The sequence below is a fragment of the Mytilus trossulus genome, chromosome 7 (assembly GCF_036588685.1).
Source record: "Mytilus trossulus isolate FHL-02 chromosome 7, PNRI_Mtr1.1.1.hap1, whole genome shotgun sequence".
NCBI classification, from domain to species: Eukaryota; Metazoa; Mollusca; class Bivalvia; order Mytilida; family Mytilidae; genus Mytilus; species Mytilus trossulus.
In genome coordinates, this window is record NC_086379.1 from 49,726,526 (window position 1) to 49,747,973 (window position 21,448).

At 33.1% G+C, this 21,448-nt stretch overlaps 1 long non-coding RNA gene across 1 annotated transcript; it reads right to left on the bottom strand.

Annotated features, from left to right (window-relative positions):
- Positions 1-15,101: 15,101 nt before the first annotated feature.
- On the bottom strand, positions 15,102-20,718 carry LOC134727105 (uncharacterized). Its single transcript, XR_010108717.1, has 3 exons — positions 20,604-20,718; positions 16,492-16,599; positions 15,102-15,678 (listed from the first exon to the last, which is right to left on the bottom strand). It is a non-coding gene; the product is annotated as an uncharacterized LOC134727105 (long non-coding RNA).
- Positions 20,719-21,448: the final 730 nt, after the last annotated feature.

The window sequence follows — 21,448 nt, forward strand, 5'->3', positions numbered from 1 at the left end:
TCTATCAAATCGAATAGAGCAAGAGCTTTTAAATAGAATTTAAGGAAAAAAAGAACAGTAGCCGTGTGCATAGTTCGTTTGAATACATTTTTGTCGTTGAGATGCTTTCTCGTTGAGTGAGAAAAAAACTCGCATATATATCTGGCTTCCATTCAAACCAAACACATTCTTTTGGTTATTCATGTTGCTAGGTTGCTGTCTCATTGACGTTTACCCCATATTTTATATTGATGCACAATACACAAACATATATATGTATATATATATATTAAAACTTGAAGTTAAGGTGTTATGTTATGCATAAGTAAGTGAGAGAGAAAAAAGCAAAAGAGAGACTCAAACAACTAAATAGAGAAATATGTTTAAGAATGACCTTTTTGGTCGCTCGTAATCGGTTGTCTATGAATATAGTTCCTGTCATTTTTGATGTAGGTAAACTATTTTTGCTGTGTTTTATTTTTTACATATAAAAATCTATAATGGCTAAAAATATTATTCATATTATTTCTTTAATAGTGAACTTTATGATATGTTATTATGCTTTAGATCATTGAGCCATTGAGGGACTACGTGTCAAAGTTGTACGAAGGGCAACTCTGCCTTTTCAAGCAGCGACTTTTCGCACGTGTCTTGTGACTTCATTTCATATCTAACCAGTTCGGATTAAGTTAATTTTTTAGTATACACCAAGACGAACATCATCGTTTCAACTCTTGTTTCATTCTACAGGTGTAACACCACTAATCCAGGCCCGGCCAGAAAGCACATACCAGAAAGTAGTGCATATTTAACACAAAATAGTTCCCACGCATGAGTGTAACTTTTTAAAATATGTAGAATATTTAGATATGTTTGTTATCAAATGAAAGCTGAAGGACTGGTGATCATTGTAGAACACTTTTGGACTTTTAGTTTTGAATATTAAAAAAACTGCATCAAATTTAAAAAAGAGGGTACATTTTGTCTGTTTGTCAGATCTGAAGTACCTGTTTTGGTACATCTAAAGTTCCGGGAACCAGTTCTTTCTTATATGCCATGCAAGGTATGTTGATTTTTTCAGTACAAGACACCATAAAGTGTTGCTTTGAAATGCAATGATTGCCACTTTATTTGAACTTAAAATAAAAGAGGTGTGCCTGCTTGAAACGGAGGAATTTAACATAGAAACAATGGGACCATGAATTAGTGGTGTACTTCCTACAGACTGTGTACCTCAAATGTTATAACTGAAAAAAATATGTCTTCACTGTGAACCCCAGAGCTGAAACATGCACACCTCAGTTTAGCGGGGACAATACTCTGTACCCCCTTTTTTGACATTTTTGGACATTGGATCTTTAACGACACTGTCAGTGGTTCACGGTATTGATTGTCAAAGACATATCTACTAAGCTAGTGAATGCTGCATTCGAATAGGGACTGCTCGATTCATTCTCGAAAAATTTGCAATCGTCAAAAATAGAAAACACACCCTTTTCTATTCAAAAAAGATATTCTACATTATAAGTTATCGACTTTAAGTTAGTGACGGAACTTAAATAGTTTTAAATATTTAACTTAGTACAAGACTTTTACAAAAGGTTGCCACATATGTAATATGATGGACACATCAACCTTAAAAATTAGGTCCTTTCTATGATGCTTAACCCTTGAACACCTAAGGTATTTTCTAAATTCTTAGCTTTCTTCTACAGTGGTAGATAGAAGTTGAAAGCTAAGTTGATGCTTTAACTTTCTCCCTTTTATAAGTATTACAATGTTACAAACATTCGGGTTCATGTCCAGTGACACATATTACAGTCATATCGGGTTTGGTCATTATACGATGCTGGAAAATTCCCTATTGTCAATTCAATTTCAAATGCATAGATTCTTGTTCAATGAGGATAAGATCTGTGTGTGAAATGTCTGATTTGTACAATGATTGATTTATTCATTATTGGTCTTTAACGCCACTTTTATTATTAGTTGCTATTTTTATGGCGACCAGCTATATAATGGGGAAGAAAGCTGGTGCAACAGACGAAAACTACTGACATTCGGCTGGAAAATCTTTAAACATAGTTTTGGTGTAGTCAATAATTGTCAAACATAGTTTTAGAGTCGGACCAAGCTTCGAACTCTGAAATAAGCAATGAAGCGATAATTTGTACTTATGACAGAAGCTTCTTTCTCACTTGATCCAGTTTTCGTTTGATAGATGGTTTGTTTTTTATCTATCAAATCGAATAGAGCAAGAGCTTTTAAATAGAATTTAAGGAAAAAAAGAACAGTAGCCGTGTGCATAGTTCGTTTGAATACATTTTTGTCGTTGAGATGCTTTCTCGTTGAGTGAGAAAAAAACTCGCATATATATCTGGCTTCCATTCAAACCAAACACATTCTTTTGGTTATTCATGTTGCTAGGTTGCTGTCTCATTGACGTTTACCCCATATTTTATATTGATGCACAATACACAAACATATATATGTATATATATATATTAAAACTTGAAGTTAAGGTGTTATGTTATGCATAAGTAAGTGAGAGAGAAAAAAGCAAAAGAGAGACTCAAACAACTAAATAGAGAAATATGTTTAAGAATGACCTTTTTGGTCGCTCGTAATCGGTTGTCTATGAATATAGTTCCTGTCATTTTTTATGTAGGTAAACTATTTTTGCTGTGTTTTATTTTTTACATATAAAAATCTATAATGGCTAAAAATATTATTCATATTATTTCTTTAATAGTGAACTTTATGATATGTTATTATGCTTTAGATCATTGAGCCATTGAGGGACTACGTGTCAAAGTTGTACGAAGGGCAACTCTGCCTTTTCAAGCAGCGACTTTTCGCACGTGTCTTGTGACTTCATTTCATATCTAACCAGTTCGGATTAAGTTAATTTTTTAGTATACACCAAGACGAACATCATCGTTTCAACTCTTGTTTCATTCTACAGGTGTAACACCACTAATCCAGGCCCGGCCAGAAAGCACATACCAGAAAGTAGTGCATATTTAACACAAAATAGTTCCCACGCATGAGTGTAACTTTTTAAAATATGTAGAATATTTAGATATGTTTGTTATCAAATGAAAGCTGAAGGACTGGTGATCATTGTAGAACACTTTTGGACTTTTAGTTTTGAATATTAAAAAAACTGCATCAAATTTAAAAAAGAGGGTACATTTTGTCTGTTTGTCAGATCTGAAGTACCTGTTTTGGTACATCTAAAGTTCCGGGAACCAGTTCTTTCTTATATGCCATGCAAGGTATGTTGATTTTTTCAGTACAAGACACCATAAAGTGTTGCTTTGAAATGCAATGATTGCCACTTTATTTGAACTTAAAATAAAAGAGGTGTGCCTGCTTGAAACGGAGGAATTTAACATAGAAACAATGGGACCATGAATTAGTGGTGTACTTCCTACAGACTGTGTACCTCAAATGTTATAACTGAAAAAAATATGTCTTCACTGTGAACCCCAGAGCTGAAACATGCACACCTCAGTTTAGCGGGGACAATACTCTGTACCCCCTTTTTTGACATTTTTGGACATTGGATCTTTAACGACACTGTCAGTGGTTCACGGTATTGATTGTCAAAGACATATCTACTAAGCTAGTGAATGCTGCATTCGAATAGGGACTGCTCGATTCATTCTCGAAAAATTTGCAATCGTCAAAAATAGAAAACACACCCTTTTCTATTCAAAAAAGATATTCTACATTATAAGTTGTCGACTTTAAGTTAGTGACGGAACTTAAATAGTTTTAAATATTTAACTTAGTACAAGACTTTTACAAAAGGTTGCCACATATGTAATATGATGGACACATCAACCTTAAAAATTAGGTCCTTTCTATGATGCTTAACCCTTGAACACCTAAGGTATTTTCTAAATTCTTAGCTTTCTTCTACAGTGGTAGATAGAAGTTGAAAGCTAAGTTGATGCTTTAACTTTCTCCCTTTTATAAGTATTACAATGTTACAAACATTCGGGTTCATGTCCAGTGACACATATTACAGTCATATCGGGTTTGGTCATTATACGATGCTGGAAAATTCCCTATTGTCAATTCAATTTCAAATGCATAGATTCTTGTTCAATGAGGATAAGATCTGTGTGTGAAATGTCTGATTTGTACAATGATTGATTTATTCATTATTGGTCTTTAACGCCACTTTTATTATTAGTTGCTATTTTTATGGCGACCAGCTATATAATGGGGAAGAAAGCTGGTGCAACAGACGAAAACTACTGACATTCGGCTGGAAAATCTTTAAACATAGTTTTGGTGTAGTCAATAATTGTCAAACATAGTTTTAGAGTCGGACCAAGCTTCGAACTCTGAAATAAGCAATGAAGCGATAATTTGTACTTATGACAGAAGCTTCTTTCTCACTTGATCCAGTTTTCGTTTGATAGATGGTTTGTTTTTTATCTATCAAATCGAATAGAGCAAGAGCTTTTAAATAGAATTTAAGGAAAAAAAGAACAGTAGCCGTGTGCATAGTTCGTTTGAATACATTTTTGTCGTTGAGATGCTTTCTCGTTGAGTGAGAAAAAAACTCGCATATATATCTGGCTTCCATTCAAACCAAACACATTCTTTTGGTTATTCATGTTGCTAGGTTGCTGTCTCATTGACGTTTACCCCATATTTTATATTGATGCACAATACACAAACATATATATGTATATATATATATTAAAACTTGAAGTTAAGGTGTTATGTTATGCATAAGTAAGTGAGAGAGAAAAAAGCAAAAGAGAGACTCAAACAACTAAATAGAGAAATATGTTTAAGAATGACCTTTTTGGTCGCTCGTAATCGGTTGTCTATGAATATAGTTCCTGTCATTTTTGATGTAGGTAAACTATTTTTGCTGTGTTTTATTTTTTACATATAAAAATCTATAATGGCTAAAAATATTATTCATATTATTTCTTTAATAGTGAACTTTATGATATGTTATTATGCTTTAGATCATTGAGCCATTGAGGGACTACGTGTCAAAGTTGTACGAAGGGCAACTCTGCCTTTTCAAGCAGCGACTTTTCGCACGTGTCTTGTGACTTCATTTCATATCTAACCAGTTCGGATTAAGTTAATTTTTTAGTATACACCAAGACGAACATCATCGTTTCAACTCTTGTTTCATTCTACAGGTGTAACACCACTAATCCAGGCCCGGCCAGAAAGCACATACCAGAAAGTAGTACATATTTAACACAAAATAGTTCCCACGCATGAGTGTAACTTTTTAAAATATGTAGAATATTTAGATATGTTTGTTATCAAATGAAAGCTGAAGGACTGGTGATCATTGTAGAACACTTTTGGACTTTTAGTTTTGAATATTAAAAAAACTGCATCAAATTTAAAAAAGAGGGTACATTTTGTCTGTTTGTCAGATCTGAAGTACCTGTTTTGGTACATCTAAAGTTCCGGGAACCAGTTCTTTCTTATATGCCATGCAAGGTATGTTGATTTTTTCAGTACAAGACACCATAAAGTGTTGCTTTGAAATGCAATGATTGCCACTTTATTTGAACTTAAAATAAAAGAGGTGTGCCTGCTTGAAACGGAGGAATTTAACATAGAAACAATGGGACCATGAATTAGTGGTGTACTTCCTACAGACTGTGTACCTCAAATGTTATAACTGAAAAAAATATGTCTTCACTGTGAACCCCAGAGCTGAAACATGCACACCTCAGTTTAGCGGGGACAATACTCTGTACCCCCTTTTTTGACATTTTTGGACATTGGATCTTTAACGACACTGTCAGTGGTTCACGGTATTGATTGTCAAAGACATATCTACTAAGCTAGTGAATGCTGCATTCGAATAGGGACTGCTCGATTCATTCTCGAAAAATTTGCAATCGTCAAAAATAGAAAACACACCCTTTTCTATTCAAAAAAGATATTCTACATTATAAGTTGTCGACTTTAAGTTAGTGACGGAACTTAAATAGTTTTAAATATTTAACTTAGTACAAGACTTTTACAAAAGGTTGCCACATATGTAATATGATGGACACATCAACCTTAAAAATTAGGTCCTTTCTATGATGCTTAACCCTTGAACACCTAAGGTATTTTCTAAATTCTTAGCTTTCTTCTACAGTGGTAGATAGAAGTTGAAAGCTAAGTTGATGCTTTAACTTTCTCCCTTTTATAAGTATTACAATGTTACAAACATTCGGGTTCATGTCCAGTGACACATATTACAGTCATATCGGGTTTGGTCATTATACGATGCTGGAAAATTCCCTATTGTCAATTCAATTTCAAATGCATAGATTCTTGTTCAATGAGGATAAGATCTGTGTGTGAAATGTCTGATTTGTACAATGATTGATTTATTCATTATTGGTCTTTAACGCCACTTTTATTATTAGTTGCTATTTTTATGGCGACCAGCTATATAATGGGGAAGAAAGCTGGTGCAACAGACGAAAACTACTGACATTCGGCTGGAAAATCTTTAAACATAGTTTTGGTGTAGTCAATAATTGTCAAACATAGTTTTAGAGTCGGACCAAGCTTCGAACTCTGAAATAAGCAATGAAGCGATAATTTGTACTTATGACAGAAGCTTCTTTCTCACTTGATCCAGTTTTCGTTTGATAGATGGTTTGTTTTTTATCTATCAAATCGAATAGAGCAAGAGCTTTTAAATAGAATTTAAGGAAAAAAAGAACAGTAGCCGTGTGCATAGTTCGTTTGAATACATTTTTGTCGTTGAGATGCTTTCTCGTTGAGTGAGAAAAAAACTCGCATATATATCTGGCTTCCATTCAAACCAAACACATTCTTTTGGTTATTCATGTTGCTAGGTTGCTGTCTCATTGACGTTTACCCCATATTTTATATTGATGCACAATACACAAACATATATATGTATATATATATATTAAAACTTGAAGTTAAGGTGTTATGTTATGCATAAGTAAGTGAGAGAGAAAAAAGCAAAAGAGAGACTCAAACAACTAAATAGAGAAATATGTTTAAGAATGACCTTTTTGGTCGCTCGTAATCGGTTGTCTATGAATATAGTTCCTGTCATTTTTGATGTAGGTAAACTATTTTTGCTGTGTTTTATTTTTTACATATAAAAATCTATAATGGCTAAAAATATTATTCATATTATTTCTTTAATAGTGAACTTTATGATATGTTATTATGCTTTAGATCATTGAGCCATTGAGGGACTACGTGTCAAAGTTGTACGAAGGGCAACTCTGCCTTTTCAAGCAGCGACTTTTCGCACGTGTCTTGTGACTTCATTTCATATCTAACCAGTTCGGATTAAGTTAATGTTTTAGTATACACCAAGACGAACATCATCGTTTCAACTCTTGTTTCATTCTACAGGTGTAACACCACTAATCCAGGCCCGGCCAGAAAGCACATACCAGAAAGTAGTACATATTTAACACAAAATAGTTCCCACGCATGAGTGTAACTTTTTAAAATATGTAGAATATTTAGATATGTTTGTTATCAAATGAAAGCTGAAGGACTGGTGATCATTGTAGAACACTTTTGGACTTTTAGTTTTGAATATTAAAAAAACTGCATCAAATTTAAAAAAGAGGGTACATTTTGTCTGTTTGTCAGATCTGAAGTACCTGTTTTGGTACATCTAAAGTTCCGGGAACCAGTTCTTTCTTATATGCCATGCAAGGTATGTTGATTTTTTCAGTACAAGACACCATAAAGTGTTGCTTTGAAATGCAATGATTGCCACTTTATTTGAACTTAAAATAAAAGAGGTGTGCCTGCTTGAAACGGAGGAATTTAACATAGAAACAATGGGACCATGAATTAGTGGTGTACTTCCTACAGACTGTGTACCTCAAATGTTATAACTGAAAAAAATATGTCTTCACTGTGAACCCCAGAGCTGAAACATGCACACCTCAGTTTAGCGGGGACAATACTCTGTACCCCCTTTTTTGACATTTTTGGACATTGGATCTTTAACGACACTGTCAGTGGTTCACGGTATTGATTGTCAAAGACATGTCTACTAAGCTAGTGAATGCTGCATTCGAATAGGGACTGCTCGATTCATTCTCGAAAAATTTGCAATCGTCAAAAATAGAAAACACCCTTTTCTATTCAAAAAAGATATTCTACATTATAAGTTGTCGACTTTAAGTTAGTGACGGAACTTAAATAGTTTTAAATATTTAACTTAGTACAAGACTTTTACAAAAGGTTGCCACATATGTAATATGATGGACACATCAACCTTAAAAATTAGGTCCTTTCTATGATGCTTAACCCTTGAACACCTAAGGTATTTTCTAAATTCTTAGCTTTCTTCTACAGTGGTAGATAGAAGTTGAAAGCTAAGTTGATGCTTTAACTTTCTCCCTTTTATAAGTATTACAATGTTACAAACATTCGGGTTCATGTCCAGTGACACATATTACAGTCATATCGGGTTTGGTCATTATACGATGCTGGAAAATTCCCTATTGTCAATTCAATTTCAAATGCATAGATTCTTGTTCAATGAGGATAAGATCTGTGTGTGAAATGTCTGATTTGTACAATGATTGATTTATTCATTATTGGTCTTTAACGCCACTTTTATTATTAGTTGCTATTTTTATGGCGACCAGCTATATAATGGGGAAGAAAGCTGGTGCAACAGACGAAAACTACTGACATTCGGCTGGAAAATCTTTAAACATAGTTTTGGTGTAGTCAATAATTGTCAAACATAGTTTTAGAGTCGGACCAAGCTTCGAACTCTGAAATAAGCAATGAAGCGATAATTTGTACTTATGACAGAAGCTTCTTTCTCACTTGATCCAGTTTTCGTTTGATAGATGGTTTGTTTTTTATCTATCAAATCGAATAGAGCAAGAGCTTTTAAATAGAATTTAAGGAAAAAAAGAACAGTAGCCGTGTGCATAGTTCGTTTGAATACATTTTTGTCGTTGAGATGCTTTCTCGTTGAGTGAGAAAAAAACTCGCATATATATCTGGCTTCCATTCAAACCAAACACATTCTTTTGGTTATTCATGTTGCTAGGTTGCTGTCTCATTGACGTTTACCCCATATTTTATATTGATGCACAATACACAAACATATATATGTATATATATATATTAAAACTTAAAGTTAAGGTGTTATGTTATGCATAAGTAAGTGAGAGAGAAAAAAGCAAAAGAGAGACTCAAACAACTAAATAGAGAAATATGTTTAAGAATGACCTTTTTGGTCGCTCGTAATCGGTTGTCTATGAATATAGTTCCTGTCATTTTTGATGTAGGTAAACTATTTTTGCTGTGTTTTATTTTTTACATATAAAAATCTATAATGGCTAAAAATATTATTCATATTATTTCTTTAATAGTGAACTTTATGATATGTTATTATGCTTTAGATCATTGAGCCATTGAGGGACTACGTGTCAAAGTTGTACGAAGGGCAACTCTGCCTTTTCAAGCAGCGACTTTTCGCACGTGTCTTGTGACTTCATTTCATATCTAACCAGTTCGGATTAAGTTAATTTTTTAGTATACACCAAGACGAACATCATCGTTTCAACTCTTGTTTCATTCTACAGGTGTAACACCACTAATCCAGGCCCGGCCAGAAAGCACATACCAGAAAGTTGTACATATTTAACACAAAATAGTTCCCAGGCATGAGTGTAACTTTTTAAAATATGTAGAATATTTAGATATGTTTGTTATCAAATGAAAGCTGAAGGACTGGTGATCATTGTAGAACACTTTTGGACTTTTAGTTTTGAATATTAAAAAAACTGCATCAAATTTAAAAAAGAGGGTACATTTTGTATGTTTGTCAGATCTGAAGTACCTGTTTTGGTACATTTCAAGTTCCGGGAACCAGTTCTTTCTTATATGCCATGCAAGGTATGTTGATTTTTTCAGTACAAGACACCATAAGGTGTTGCTTTGAAATGCAATGATTGCCACTTTATTTGAACTTAAAATAAAAGAGGTGTGCCTGCTTGAAACGGAGGAATTTAACATAGAAACAATGGGACCATGAATTAGTGGTGTACTTCCTACAGACTGTGTACCTCAAATGTTATAACTGAAAAAAATATGTCTTCACTGTGAACCCCAGAGCTGAAACATGCACACCTCAGTTTAGCGGGGACAATACTCTGTACCCCCTTTTTTGACATTTTTGGACATTGGATCTTTAACGACACTGTCAGTGGTTCACGGTATTGATTGTCAAAGACATGTCTACTAAGCTAGTGAATGCTGCATTCGAATAGGGACTGCTCGATTCATTCTCGAAAAATTTGCAATCGTCAAAAATAGAAAACACCCTTTTCTATTCAAAAAAGATATTCTACATTATAAGTTGTCGACTTTAAGTTAGTGACGGAACTTAAATAGTTTTAAATATTTAACTTAGTACAAGACTTTTACAAAAGGTTGCCACATATGTAATATGATGGACACATCAACCTTAAAAATTAGGTCCTTTCTATGATGCTTAACCCTTGAACACCTAAGGTATTTTCTAAATTCTTAGCTTTCTTCTACAGTGGTAGATAGAAGTTGAAAGCTAAGTTGATGCTTTAACTTTCTCCCTTTTATAAGTATTACAATGTTACAAACATTCGGGTTCATGTCCAGTGACACATATTACAGTCATATCGGGTTTGGTCATTATACGATGCTGGAAAATTCCCTATTGTCAATTCAATTTCAAATGCATAGATTCTTGTTCAATGAGGATAAGATCTGTGTGTGAAATGTCTGATTTGTACAATGATTGATTTATTCATTATTGGTCTTTAACGCCACTTTTATTATTAGTTGCTATTTTTATGGCGACCAGCTATATAATGGGGAAGAAAGCTGGTGCAACAGACGAAAACTACTGACATTCGGCTGGAAAATCTTTAAACATAGTTTTGGTGTAGTCAATAATTGTCAAACATAGTTTTAGAGTCGGACCAAGCTTCGAACTCTGAAATAAGCAATGAAGCGATAATTTGTACTTATGACAGAAGCTTCTTTCTCACTTGATCCAGTTTTCGTTTGATAGATGGTTTGTTTTTTATCTATCAAATCGAATAGAGCAAGAGCTTTTAAATAGAATTTAAGGAAAAAAAGAACAGTAGCCGTGTGCATAGTTCGTTTGAATACATTTTTGTCGTTGAGATGCTTTCTCGTTGAGTGAGAAAAAAACTCGCATATATATCTGGCTTCCATTCAAACCAAACACATTCTTTTGGTTATTCATGTTGCTAGGTTGCTGTCTCATTGACGTTTACCCCATATTTTATATTGATGCACAATACACAAACATATATATGTATATATATATATTAAAACTTAAAGTTAAGGTGTTATGTTATGCATAAGTAAGTGAGAGAGAAAAAAGCAAAAGAGAGACTCAAACAACTAAATAGAGAAATATGTTTAAGAATGACCTTTTTGGTCGCTCGTAATCGGTTGTCTATGAATATAGTTCCTGTCATTTTTGATGTAGGTAAACTATTTTTGCTGTGTTTTATTTTTTACATATAAAAATCTATAATGGCTAAAAATATTATTCATATTATTTCTTTAATAGTGAACTTTATGATATGTTATTATGCTTTAGATCATTGAGCCATTGAGGGACTACGTGTCAAAGTTGTACGAAGGGCAACTCTGCCTTTTCAAGCAGCGACTTTTCGCACGTGTCCGCAGGGTAGTTAAGGTCGTTTCAAGAAAATTTCCATTTTTATACACAAGAAAAATCATTTCGAACTCAGAGTGAGTTTTCTCTGTCCAAAAGCCAAAATACACGTCATATGAGTAATCGTGGGGGGAAAGGGTCTATTCTTATTTATATTACAAACTTTTATTTTTAGAAAAATATAAATACACTAGTGTCACGTGACTTCAAACTGAAAGTAAAGATATTTCCCAAAAAAGTCAAAAGTGCAGGTGCAAGATGAAATCGGATCGCCCTGATTTTGGGCTCATTGTAATCAGGATAACTTGTTTTACTGGAAAAGTGCTGCCACTTAATTTTCATTAGAGGTTTTGTAATTAAAAAACAATAAAACATGGGAGAATTTAATCGATTTATTGATTTTTTGGCACTTCGGGTTGTGAAATTTCTTTTACACGAATGCTATATAACTAGTAGCAGCACTTTTCGAAAAGTTTGAAATGTGGCCTTTCTACCAATACCAGTATGAAGTGGGTTGGTATAGCTCTTGCACCTGCACTTTTCAATTATTCTAACATGTAGTAGCATAATCGCACTAAAATGCACGAAAAAAGCGTTTGAAAGACCCTCTAGTAGTCGGATCGGCTGACGGAAAAACTACGTGTATATTTTGTTTTCACCGGCGTTTCATTTAATAATATGTTTGTGCGAAGTTTGAAACAACTATTCTCTTATTGCTATTTAAATTATTGAGGGCAAAAAAAAAACAATTATTCAGGTCATTATTATACACCCCAAACGTGGGTTACATGCATGAAGTGTTGGCACGCAGCCTTCCCCCTTTTTTGTTCAAATGCGGAATCGCATCTCGGGTGCTTGTATAGTTCTTGCTCTACAAGTCAAAGTTCAATATATAAATTAATTTAATAGATAAGCCTACAATGTCATTATTATACACCCCATACGTGGGTTACATGCATGTAGTGTTGGGGCATGCAGCCTTCCCCCCTTTTTTTGTCCAAATCCGGAATCGCATCTCGTGTGCTTGTATAGTTCTCGTTCTGCAAGTAAAAGTTCATTATATAAATAGATTAGCCTACTAGGTCTCTTCTTGTGTTTGTGTATTGTGAATCATTAACATTTTAAGCTTTGAAAAGCTGCATTTATAAAGAAGTTGGGTGTGTCATTGGTAATGTTTAAATTATAAATATACTTAACTCCTACCTGCATCACATCAATAGATCGAGATTTTATTTGTTGAATTTCTCCTGCTTATCAAGTGTGACTGGTATCAACTGTAAATCATGATTTGTCACTTAGATTCATTCTGGTGATCTTTTGCATCTATTTTCACCAGCTGCTATGCCATTTTTTTTGTATGGCTTGCTTTTTTTTTTATTATGTCAGACTCCATAGTTATTTCCTGCGTCTTATTACACAGAATATTCCCTTCAACCAATCTGGAGCAGTATTTGACTTATTCGAATATCCTTACAGTTACTTGGTAAAATTATTCTGCCCTACTTTTACTGATTTTATTATGTTTGTAATTCAAAGGCATACATTTTAAAATTTGTACACCAGCATTAAGATGGGGGATATAATTCCTTTTTTCATGGAATGTGTGAGTTTCAATATTTGCACAAACTACCTTTTGGAGTAAAGATTAAAAGATAAGACATTGAGTACCCCAAATTTTAAAAAAAAACTCTATAATTTATGCTTCCACTACATGTATATAAATATATAAAGCGAAATACCAGTTTGAAAAATTATTTCAGATGCATACATTGTCATGATTGTATATGACTTATTTTAATCTCATCTGATTTGTTTCAGATTTAGGTACATGTACAGTGTACCTATATATATAGCTATGATTCAATCTGCAGCCTTGTAAATATATCATCTTAATTTCTCAACCTCAAAAGACATCAAAGAATACAATCATGAAGTTGGAAAAAGTGACCTATTTTTTGCTGCCGCTCATTTCATATTAAATTCCTGCCTTCTGTGCAAAGTGTCCACCAATACAAATGGACAGCAAAGAAATAGTCATATGTGCTTATGTGACATTCAGCACAATCAATCAATTGTGTTTTCATTATTAAGTGCCATAATATTTTAATTCAGGTTCATCATGTTCATCTTAAAGATGTTAAAATCAGAAAACTGATTTCTTATCACCTGCTGAGATTGGAGTCAACTGAAATGGTATTTCTTTTCTGTTCTAATAGAAGAAATTTTATGTACCAGAATATACATCTAAATACAGAAATAACTAACTTAATATAATTTATACATAACCACAATCCCGAAGTGTCAGATCAATCAGAATGAATCAATTTCCATGATATAGGGGAAAGGACAAAATAGTCAGACGGAAACTCATAAAATGATAATGTATGTACGTGTTAACCATGTTAACGCTTATAGAACTACAATGTACTGCCTACCAAAAATCATGGGTTAATCTTTACCTGACCCAATCACAAAAAATAACACAACTTAATTGTTAATCAAAACTTCATTGGCAATTATACCACATCATCTTTTTTGTTAATCAAATTCTAGCTGTACTACATAATTACATGTATGATACATTCAAATTTAAAATATATAGAAAGTAATTTCTGTCTGTGTGTTGGGAATGCTGTCTCATTGCCATACAAATGTACATGTAAAATGTTTTATGTATGCATATGGTAATATAATGCGGTACATGTATATCTAACATCATTTGCTAATCTTGCTAGATACATGTATAAGAATTTTTTATAATGTGGAAATATTCAATCACAAGTTTCCAAGTATACCATGTATACCAGTAGAAAATTAAATGCATATGAACATGTATGTAAATGTACATATGTACAAAAGAGCAGCTACATGATAAATGCAAGCAAAGAAAAATATCCAACATTTTTTGGTTCAAACATTCTGTGGATGTTACATTTGTACATTTGTACAGAGGTCTTGCTCAGTATTGAAGGCCAACATCAATATGACCAACAACTGCAATCAAAACACTTTATAATGCTTTTGAACATTTTGTAAACCTGTATAGTCTGTGTTATGAAATGAGATTAAAATATAAACCATGACAAAATATGATTTTCTTGTTCTCTGGTGGCTAATACATGTATATGACTAGTTGTTCTCTGATTGAGAGTTGTTTCATTGGCAATCATCTGTCGTGTATGTCGTATTCTTACTTTTATAATTACATGTACATGTAACTACATAGGTGGTGCATCAGTGAATTGCATGCTTACATTTGTACATGTACAATGTACATGATGTAATTTGTATATGTCTGAAATGTACATATGATATCTGTAGGTTTTCTGGTAGGATTAATATCTATATTGAATTACTTTTTACATCGGTTTCCTGTAATTGCCATAAAAATAACAAAACACTCATAGAAGTCTAATAAATGAATATTTCAAAATTCCCCTTTACCATGTTTACAGTTCAACTGAATATCATGTCTATCTGTAGATCTCTCACTCGTCTTGGTTAGATACATGTATTGCAGATTTTTAAAAACATTTCATGAAAGAGACATAAAATTACATTTCTGACATCCATGAAATACAATATTTGAACTGAAATCCTTTTTGAAACTCCTATTTTAAGAATATTCACAAATCTCCAAACTGCCTTTATTATGCATGTATATTGGTATTCCTTTTAACTGAAGTAAAAACTCTTTAAGATGGTATACATCAACTTCAATAATGATGAAAAAGAAGTTAAATTGTCCAATAAATAATATTCCTCCCTCTTTCAGCATCAATACACTAAATTCCAATTCATTTGGTTTTGAAACAGTCAATGCTTCTACTAAGTACGGTGCATTATGTAGAATTGCTGTCATTTTTCTATTTTTCATGGACATATTTGGTGGCTTTCTAAACAAATTTCAATCAGATCTTCCATAATGGCCATGATGAGTTATAAGTAACTTTTAACTGGTGTCTGACTGCAGGTCTTCATCCCTGAAATATGAAAATGCAAATATAATACAAGTACAATGTATATATATCAAATGAAATTTTCAATATGAGAAAAGTAATCAAAAGTTAGTGCAAACATACTTCTTCAAAAAAGTACTGTTAAAATGCTAAAAAAATAATTCTCGTCCTTTTTTACCAGTAGTAATGTCTTCATTCAACATTTGAACAAAAAATAAATTTTCCAAACACATTTTAATAAGGCGCACTATGTAATAAATATTTAAATATTATGTTGAACTTCATTATTTTGTATCGTATCTCCTTTTCCAAATGTGAACAATGACAGGAATACTTCAATATCAACATGATCAATATCAGTAATCCACAAGAAAATTTAGCTACATGGTCCGAGACAACCATTGTCGTCCCTTGATTTTCGTTGTTCACAAATATAGTCCCTAGTGTTGACAGTGGGTTTCTTGCCATTAATTTTTATACCCCTTCCAAATTTATTTCTCCATGTTTAATGCCTCAAATTGCAAGTAGGGGGATGAAATTACACTGTAAAAAAATTTGGGTCCAGAATTTTCAAGGAAAGTAGTGATTTGGTCATTCACTTTTTTCTCACATAAATGAGGCCATCAGTTTTCTCCTTCAACAGGTTTATTAATATTATGATTTGGCGCCCTTTTAGAGAAGACAATGTGGCAGAATGTGTTTTTCTCATTGTTGAAGGCCATAAGGCCTAAATGATGACATATAGTTTTTAATTTCTGTTTAACTTGGGACCCTTCAGGAGAGTCGTCCCATTGTACATGTACAATAGTTAGATAATTGCAGGATAAAACAATTTACCTGTCTATAATATATGTAATGCAGCTCTCCAAATTCAAACCATTACTTTATATTTCATCACAGCTTGAATGGCATACTGTAACCTCAATCCTGTTATTGTCAGGTGACCTAAAAAAAAAAAGAGAATGTAATTATGTAATTATATACTTTTTTTTTTTAAATAAAGGAGCATGAAAAATTGAAAACAACACCTTCAATAATTTCATGCGTCCATAGCACTTTTCTGGCCGAGTCTGGATTTACCTTCATCAGGAACGCTCAAAGCCAAACATTTAAAATCCAAAGATGTACAAGTAGTGAAAAAAATTACAGAGCTATATAATGTCATGTATGTCAAAAATAGTATGAACCTGTGTGTACATTGTAACATGTATAATCATGATAATGAATCATATATTTTTTAAAATAAAGAAATCACTTTTGCCATACAATAGAAATACAATGTAGGAAGATGTGGTGTAAGTGCCAATGAGACAACTCTATATCATGTCCATCCAAATAACAATTTATAAAAGTAAACCATTATACATGTAGGTCAATGTATGGCCTTCAACACGGAGCCTTGGCTCACATCAATAAACAAGCTATATAGGGCCCCAAAATTACAAGTGTAAAACCATTCAAACAGGAAAACAAACGGTATAATCTATATAAAAAACAAGAAACGAGAGACACTTATAAATTACATAAACAAACAACAACTACTGTACATCAGATTCCTGACTTAGAACAGGTGCAAACATTTGCAGCGGGATTAAACATTTTAATGTTTATATCAATGCAAATTAAATGAACCCAGGATATGCATGTTGCTAATTTTTGCTCGTCTTAATGTAATTTTTATGATTAACTAGAAGTGCTGAGAACACTGCTCACAATAGCCAGCCCCCTCCCCCACACAAATATAAAATAATATAAAGCAAACAAGTGAATCTGTAAGCTACTGATCACTTTTGATACCCCCATACACTTTAAGAATTTTAAGGTACACAGGAATTTGTTGAGTGGTGAATATGAAAAAGCATCACACGGTATTGCTGACTCATATAAACCCTCAAACCAAATTTTAGAAGTCCTTGTTATTTTCCTGAGAAAGATGCGACGAAAAATATTCAATTCTGGAACAGACAGACAGACTGACTTTAATATACTGCAGGGCCGTAACTAGCCTCTGTTAATAGTGAGGCAAAATATTAAAAAATTTTGGCGAGGGGTCTTGGGGCCGATTAAGGCCCCCATAAGCTCTGAGAAAAATAACGAAAAATCGTGCATTCTGAGGTTTCTCGCACTCTTTCTTACATTGAAACGCAAATAATTTATAGTTATTTTTTCGACAATATTCTTGTCTCAAAACAAAAACATAATTCTTAGTATTATAAATTTAAGACTTATAGATTTAAGAGACATTAAAAGCCCGGAATAAGACAAAAAATCGTAATTCTCATAATCATTAATACTGGATTTGTCCCTCTGATCTTTGTCTTGTATTGTACTGACTTTGGTGATTATTTAGGTAGGTTTTAATATAGTGACAGACACAATACAAAAATGTATATACTAGTTGAACACTGTCTAATTGTTATAACTATAGAGCAATGTATAATACTTATGTACATATCATAGAATAAATGCATGTTTTCAATGTTTTATCTTAATTTTCCTTTCAAATGTAATTGAAGTAATTAATTACATTTGCCAAGTAATTGGAATGTAATTAATTCATTTTTAATTACATTGGTAAAAAAAGTCAAATGTAATGTGTAATTTAATTGAAGATTTTGTAATTGTAATTGAATGTAATTAATTACTTTCAAATGTAATTGACCCCATGTCTGGTGACAGTGCAGTATTATACTTTAAGTACTAGTACTGCTTAGGTCGACACTAAGGAACATCTTGACCTTGTTTTATGGCATTAATGATTCTTTTGTTATTGAAGACCGTCCTGCAACTATCAAGATGAAGAACAGGAATAAATACTTTGAGCATCAATCATTTGTATTTGTTCTATGCATTGACTTTGTGTGGCACAGTGTGATTAGGTTCCGAGCACGTTTACTCAATATTCCTTTATTTTTTTTATTAAAGGGTCTGAACACGACGTAGTGCAACTTTAACCCTTCAATGTAAAATGTCATATGGCAATACATTGTTTTTTTTCTCATATGATTTGATACCGGAAAATATGTGGTCTTACTTTAATTTGAACCATGTCAGCTATCTAGTTTTATCCACATGCGCTTGGCACAATCCATACTAAGAACAATTTAGTATTTTCTCTAAACTAGGTGAGACATGCACAGAAGTGATAGATATGTATTATAAATATAGAAAATTTAATATTTTAATCGTCAAAAATAGCTGTATCATAAACCAAAGCGCCTTTGGTTTTTTATACAAAAAGGTAGTTTTGTATTCTTTGGTATCAAGTTCAATTCGATCTCCATGAACAAACGACCATTTCGTCTAGTGTCTAGCAGCATCGTATATTCTCAGTAAAATATATCCCGCACAATGATTATGTCTGAACATCGGTGGACGTGCAACATTGCACACGTTTACAAATGAAAATCAATGCTCAGATTATAGTCATAAAGTCATAAAGTAGGACAATAAATGAACAAAAGACAAACCCGGGACACAGAAGTACAAACAATACACCATCAACTCTGGAAACCAAAAGTAGAAAAGAAACATGGATAACTAAAAACATGAATTGTTAGCTAATCTAATTCCCGAGCAAGGCGTTGACATCAGAGAGTAAAGAAAACTTGCTTCTTGCACAAGACACTTTCCGTGCAAACAATTTGATATGAAGACAATCTTTTGTTTCGGCCTTTTTTTTTCTTTTTTTTTTAATTTTCAACATGAGGCATTTGCCTCATTTGCCTCAATGTAGTTACGGCCCTGATACTGTCAAAATTGACCGTTTCTAAACAGGCTGTGGCCTTTTCCATTTAATAAATGATATGATTTGCATCTGTTCATGCTTGTACACAATTGTCTGTTTTAACAGAATACACAGCTTTATTACAAGTGGTTTTTTTCCTGCCTCTTGGACATGAGGTCTCGCAATGAAAATTTTACAAATACCATTATGGCTCGATTCTGTTTACTGGGGATATATATAGCTGAACACTGAACAGGGACACAGTTCAGATATTAGATATCATTCATGTACTCTAATTTTAGAGGGAAAGTGAATGCAGTGACTATTCAATTTTAATACTAATAATTATTATTATATACATGATATATATAAAAATAATATGTCATGTACATGATGTATGTCAAAAGCACGAGAAATTAAAGAGTATGACAGGAAACATGGAAAATAAATAAGGGGAAACATGAAGCACACATCAAGACATCCTACTTAACACGAAACATAGAAGATAAAACGTCTGAAAACGAAAACAAGTTTGTGACCTTCTGCTATTGTCTGTTCTATAGTTGGGTTGCTGTCTCTTTAACACATTTCCCATTTTAATTCTCATCATTTTAATACGAAAGACACCGTAAATATGTTCTCATAGTTTATGACTTTATTCATTATAGGTTGAAAAATACAGGCAAAGTTTAGATGTTTATAAGGTGTCCTATATTTTGACTTTAGTGGAACCTTAATCTGATCTCTTAGTGCACAAGCCATGCCCTCTGCATTTTAGTATAGAATAGAATATTTTTATTTCCCAAATTACAGGGCCCATAAAGGGCATATAATCAGATATATATCTCTAGATTGTAATACCTGAAAGCGATAAATTACACCTAAGTCGTGTTTTGTCCTGACATTGGATCATATTGAATAAATTTTCCATTTGTTCTCATCAGTTTCTTCAACCAGGTCGTTATAATCTCAACTGACAAGTGCACGGCTACTTCAGTTATTTTCAATTAACCAACTTGCAAACTGCAAGCTTCGCAACTACATTGAATTTCCAAATAAGGTAAACAGGTGGGCGGAGCTTAAACTCCGCTTGATATTTTTTTTTGATAAATACAGCTTTCACTCAAATTATATCCATTTCTTGATGTGATAATACATTATAATATTAAAAAAGACACCATATGACATATATTTCATCATTCATGCGATACGCGTACCTTACCTATTGCTACATTTGTTACTGTGTCTGCAACGTCAAAAGTCGCCCGCCATTACACATTCTGATCTAGATAGGGGAAATAACTCCTGCACTATTTTTTTATTCGGTTTTGCAGGAAAACCACCTTAATGTCGCTGCGTCTTGTGACTTCATTTCATATCTAACCAGTTCGGATTAAGTTAATTTTTTAGTATACACCAAGACGAACATCATCGTTTCAACTCTTGTTTCATTCTACAGGTGTAACACCACTAATCCAGGCCCGGCCAGAAAGCACATACCAGAAAGTTGTACATATTTAACACAAAATAGTTCCCACGCATGAGTGTAACTTTTTAAAATATGTAGAATATTTAGATATGTTTGTTATCAAATGAAAGCTGAAGGACTGGTGATCATTGTAGAACACTTTTGGACTTTTAGTTTTGAATATTAAAAAAACTGCATCAAATTTAAAAAAGAGGGTACATTTTGTCTGTTTGTCAGATCTGAAGTACCTGTTTTGGTACATCTAAAGTTCCGGGAACCAGTTCTTTCTTATATGCCATGCAAGGTATGTTGATTTTTTCAGTACAAGACACCATAAAGTGTTGCTTTGAAATGCAATGATTGCCACTTTATTTGAACTTAAAATAAAAGAGGTGTGCCTGCTTGAAACGGAGGAATTTAACATAGAAACAATGGGACCATGAATTAGTGGTGTACTTCCTACAGACTGTGTACCTCAAATGTTATAACTGAAAAAAATATGTCTTCACTGTGAACCCCAGAGCTGAAACATGCACACCTCAGTTTAGCGGGGACAATACTCTGTACCCCCTTTTTTGACATTTTTGGACATTGGATCT